Source organism: Piliocolobus tephrosceles, chromosome 5 (genome assembly GCF_002776525.5).
Source record: "Piliocolobus tephrosceles isolate RC106 chromosome 5, ASM277652v3, whole genome shotgun sequence".
Taxonomy (NCBI): domain Eukaryota; kingdom Metazoa; phylum Chordata; class Mammalia; order Primates; family Cercopithecidae; genus Piliocolobus; species Piliocolobus tephrosceles.
This window is the reverse complement of record NC_045438.1, coordinates 51,365,473-51,371,137: the sequence shown is the minus strand read 5'-3', so window position 1 is coordinate 51,371,137 and position 5,665 is coordinate 51,365,473.

Below are 5,665 nucleotides of genomic sequence, written 5' to 3'. Positions count from 1 at the left end.
TCCTTCCTTCCCTCCTTCCTTCATTCTTTTCCCTCCTTCCTTCCCTCCTTCCTTCCTTTTTTTCTTCCTTCTTTCCTTCCTCCCTCCATTCCTTTCTTCCCTCCCTCCTCCTCCCCTTCTTTCCTGCCTTCCTTCCCTCTTTCTTTCCTCCTTTTTTTCTTTCCTTTCTTCCTTCCTTCTATCTTTCATCCTTCCTTTTTTCTCCCTCCCTCCCTACTCCTTCTCTTCCTTCCTGTCTTCCTTTTTTCTTTCTTTCCTTCCTTCTTTCCTCCCTTCCTTTTTTCCTCCTTCCCTTCCTCCCTCCCTCTTCCCTCCCTCCCTCCCTTCCTTCCTTCCTTCCTTCCTTCCTTCCTTCATTCCTTTCTTCTTTCCTTCCTCTCCTCATGTTCTACACCGTTGTTTTTAGGCTGAGACCACTACCCACACCCAGCTGGCCTGGAATGAGCAGAATTTAGTTCCTGAAAATGCACAACTCATTCTCCCAGTGAAGGCCTTTCTGCAAAAGTCCTCTAAAATTTATGAGCTAAGGCACTTTACAGAAGAATCCAACCTAATAAACTATTTACTTTACTGCAAACAGTCTTTCAATATTTAAAAGTGAACACATGTTTTGTGGAGCTATAATCAGGGTGTTTATGCTATTTTTAAATTCTGGGTTTGTTTTTTAACTTAGATTATTTCAAATAGAGCATCCATATTAATCAACATTTTCACATAGCATCTCATTAGCTATCTCATATTCCATTATGTTTGGTGACCATAGGTTGCTAAGTCAAGGAAATATCCTTTAAATTATATTTTCAGCCTCCTGAATGAAGGGGGATGGGAGATGCCATCTGCCCTGACCCAACACAGCCCCACCAGGCAGGAGACCCTGACATTTCATTTCTCTTTCACAGTCACTGCCACAAATCTTTTTACAGTAGCTGCCTCCAGCTAAATACCAGATTGCTTTTGGAGAATGAGGGCAAAAGCTCATTTCCACTACTGCCTTTCACCTCTCTCTTTCTGATAGAGGCTCAGCCCAGGTAATTTTATCACTGAGCAAAAGAAGTTAAGCTGTTTATTTTTGTTTATTTTTTTTTTTTATTTTTATACCCACCTGTGTCCCTTTGTTATAAATGTCATATCCAAAGCCTGACTGATGGATTCTTTTCTTCATCAGCTCCTCTGATGCTGGAACACACTAATATTGCTGTGGGGTAAAAAGATGGGGTCTGCAGGCTCTCGGCATGGCCAGGGGAGTGACAGCTTCAAAGACCTCCCGACCATTTGCCTTGTCCCACTTCTGATGCGCTAACATCTGGCTGGGGATTCACTCCTCCCCCTCCATCCCCCACCCCGTTCTCAGCCATGCAGGTGGGTGGGGCTGACTCTACCCCCAGCTGCGAGGAGGCAGGGCAGCCTGAGTAGCTCATACTAATTAGCATATCTCATCTTCTTGGCCTCAGCCATTGGTTCAGGGATAGACATGTGACCTGACCCCAACAGTCACTACCTCTGGAGGAAATTTGCAGAAGCTTCTGGGAAGGAAAAATGTCTTCCTTCTATTAGAACCACCAGAAGAAGCTCTCTCACTCCCTTTGGATGTGACTGAAAATGGATGTAATTGCAGGAGCTTATGGCTGCCATCTCATGTCCACCTGGGAATGGACCTGCAAACAGGGAAGCAGAGGCACAGCAAAGAGAGAAATTGAAGCCTGTTACATTACATGAGCTTAGATCCAGTCAGACCTGAGGCCGGGACATGGCTGGACCCTTAGTTGCATGAACTAAAAAATTACCTTTATTTTTTCAGCCTGCTTGATTTGTATTTTCTCTTACTTATGACATAATAATAGAATCTGACTGTTGTTTGGTTGGGAAAACTGGCAGGCAAGTATCTCACTCTAATATGATGTGATAGGTGCCATGATCCACAGAGGTAAAAACCAAGAGGAAGAAAAAGATTCACTCTGGCTCAGAGGTGAGGGGTTATTCTATGCTGGAGGACAGAATGAGGAGTTACCAAGGCAAACTATCCCATCTCAGATGCATTCATAGGCTTCTTAGAGCCCCTAGAGCTGCAATTTTGCAGATGAGGCAGCCTGGGGCTGCAGAGGGGTGACTTGGCCAAAGTCACAGTTATATGATAAGATTGGAGCTGGAAGGGAGATCTCAATTTTTAAATGATTTTCGTAATTTTAATCCAACAAGGCTTTTAACATTTTTATTTGTAAATCCCCAAAGAATAATTCATTATTTAAAAATTAGTATTACCCCCTTCTTTGATGAGTCATAAATCAAGCTTTCTCTTTACTTGGACGGATCTTTCTTGGGAATTCACAGATGAGGGAACCTACAGGCATTTTGTATAATGTAAAAACACTGTCATGAGAGCAGAGCTCCAAATTGCACTGAATCCAATCTTATACAAAATGATGCTGCTTTTAGGTGCTCCCTTATATGTGAAAAAGCAAGGGAGAAAGTCAGGTGATTTCAAGTCTCCATATCCCAGGGTAGTAAGGATGGAGGGTCTTGCAGAGTTGTGAGGCTATAAACAGAAATTGGTTCCAGTCTTGTAATTCAACTTGGAAAAGGCAGCACATGTTAGAGGGAAAAGGGTGGGAACTCTTATAAAGGAGTGAATCTGAGGCAGTGGAAAATTCTATATTCCTGGATAAGGTGGGTGGAGAAGGAGTCATGGGGAAGGAGAGCATAGAGTGGGAGAGGATTACCAGAAGAATGGATCAATCACCAGTGCCCAGTAAACGTTAATTATGTTCCCAGAGAGTATAACTTTGCAAAAAGGAAAGTGAGGAAGAAGAAGAGGAGGAGGAGGAGGAGGAGAAAAACCCTGGAAATAGTATTTTGTACATCACAGGAGACAGGAAGAAAATGAAAAAGAAAAGAAATTGAGCAAAGTAGTTTTTTAAAGAGGAGGGAAAAGTCCAAGTTAGGATTAAAGAAAATAAGAATGTGATGTATGGATATGCACATTGAGGAAGTGGATTAGGGCTGGGGAAACACACACATACCCCTTCTCCCAATAAAAAAAAGTTCACACCTCTTGGCTTTAATCTTTTCTTTAAGAAAATGCTTTAATTTAATAAGTGAAAAGTCAAGAGTGTTTAGGAGAAAATTTATGGTCTATAGGACACACGTGGGTAGGAGAATTATTGCCCAGCAAGGCCCAGTGGCCCAGCCCTGCCAGTAACTCCTCTGAAAACATCTGAAGGTGGGGGTAGAGGGTCCTCAAAACCTCCTCGGGCTCTATGATCCCAGAATTGAAAGTATAAGGCACAAAACATCTGAGATCTCTTCAGAGGCTACAATCTGAGCTGGTGATAGATTCTGAACTGGATATCTTGAATGATATCTGCAGGATGAGTCCCCAGTGATCTATAGAGTTGCCTAAAAATAAAATAAAATTGTAACTTTAGTCATGCATTCCACGCAGAAATAGCCAAGCCTTTGGGAGAAGAGTTATATTTTCTAATGTTCTATGTCACTTTGCATTTAAAGAAGATGCTAACGGTGTTGCATATATGCAAATAATGAAGGCTGCATGATGCCTCAGTTTCCCCCTCCTCTAGCTTTATTGGGCCAATACTACTGCTTCAAGAGCCTTTATTTCTGGTTCCATTTTCTCAGGCATTGGCTTCTGTGATGAAGAAAATTAAAGCTATCCAAGTGTCTTTTGATGGCAGCTGGCTACAGAACTTTAAACATCATTTCCGTTAGGCACAGTATTTGGGAGTTTTATAACTCAAACTTCCAGCAGGTTCTAAATAAGGAATTAAACCCCTTCTGTGCTAAACTGTGTAAACAAGCAGATGGGAGGGAGATGCAATTATTATCTTTAAAACCATTTTAAAAATCAACATTCTTTTCTTCCCCCCAAATACAAAGCAAGTAAATCCTTGTGACAGCAGGTAAAGGCTCAAATTTTCTAAAAAAAGGTTAACTGTACCTTCATCCTTGGAGACTAGAAGGCAAATAAAATTGTCAAAAATTGTAGCATAGGCTGGGCGTGGTAGCTCATGCCTGTAATCCCAGCACTTTGGGAGGCCAAGGCAGGTGGATCACGAGGTCAGGAGATCGAGACCATCCTGGCTGACATGGTGAAACACAGTCTCTACTAAAAATATAAAAAATTAGCCGGGCGAGGTGGCGGGTGCCTGTCGTCCCAGCTACTCGGGAGGCTGAGGCAAGAGAATGGTGTGAACCTGGGGGGCGGAGCTTACAGTGAGCCGAGATCACGCCACTGCACTCCAGCCTGGATGACAGTGAGACTCCTCAACAACAACAAAAAAAATTGTAGCATAGATGACTTCTAAGGCATTCCAGGGCATTCCATAACTCTCTCTATGGCTTCCCTGGTAATTGAGGAGCGTCTACTGGTGGGCTTTCTCCAAAGGTGAAAGGACTCCAAAGGTCCCTCCCTGTAGTGGCATCACCACTGCCCTTTGGCATGTTTCATATTTGTTTGGTGCTTATTCTCTAAAATATTGTTTTGCCATTCTCCTGAGCACACTCAGTCGCCACATTAGCATATCAGAGTCATCTTGAGAGTCTAGAATTGAAGGTTCACGTGGTTTACCCAGCAGAATTGCTAGCAACTGACCATTGCTCAATGCCGTTGGCTTTTGCTCGTCAAAAGTTGTTTGTTTAAAAAAATTGATGATGGCGATCCCGAGGTCCCAACAAACAGATTCTGTTTTTGTTGGCCTAGGGTGGATCCAGGAAACCGCATCTTTAACAAGCACTCCAGGTAGTTGTACACAGGTAGCTCAGGGACCACACTTGGGGGAACATTCATTCACAGCAAAAAGCCCCGGGAGAAAATGTTAGCAAGTCAGATGGGACTGCCTGGCTGCGGAGAAAAAAGCAGAAGTGGCTGGACCCCTTGTCATCCTGGAGTTGACAGTCTACTAGTTACTAATGATTGGTAAAGAGAGATCACTCTGACTACCTAAGACAATATATTTTGTTTTCTTCACTGTTTCAGAGTAATGGTTCCCCCATCTTTTCATTATGAAATATCACTTTTATTATTTTCTTCCAGACAATGTATTAATGTGACTAATAGTCAACAGAATAATTGAATGTCAGTAGTGACAGTGCTTCTCATCGGCAGGACACAACCTGTGCTTGAGAGTGACCTGAGAGAATTCAAGCCTAAAGCAAAGAATCTTAATGTCAGTGCTGGGTTGCAAACTCATATGCCAACTGGCAGGTAATACATAAAAAAGCCCCCACAGGTGTGGACCCAGTGGGGCAAGAATCATGACCAATGGTGTCTGACACTGTCTTAGTGATGGGGAAACAGTAAGATGTGGTGGGGATTGCAGTAAAGTGGGACAGGAGATATCCTCTCTAAAGAAAGCTGCTATTGCTGGGCTCTGGCCATGGTTGCATGCAAGGATGTGGGCCAAGAGTAGCCCAAAATCAGACATTTTATGTGAAAATTCCTTATTTTAAAATATTGCTAAATTTTATAAAACACAACAGTGCTGCCCAAAGAATATATGTGTATAGCCTGGATTTCACTGGACCACCAGTTTGATATCCCTTGCTGTAGTCATTCTCTGTGGCCATTTCACACACAAATCCAGTTAGATTTTGGAATTACTGAAAAGATCTGACCCAAGGACCATTGCTCTAGAGCAGAGGTCAGAAAAGT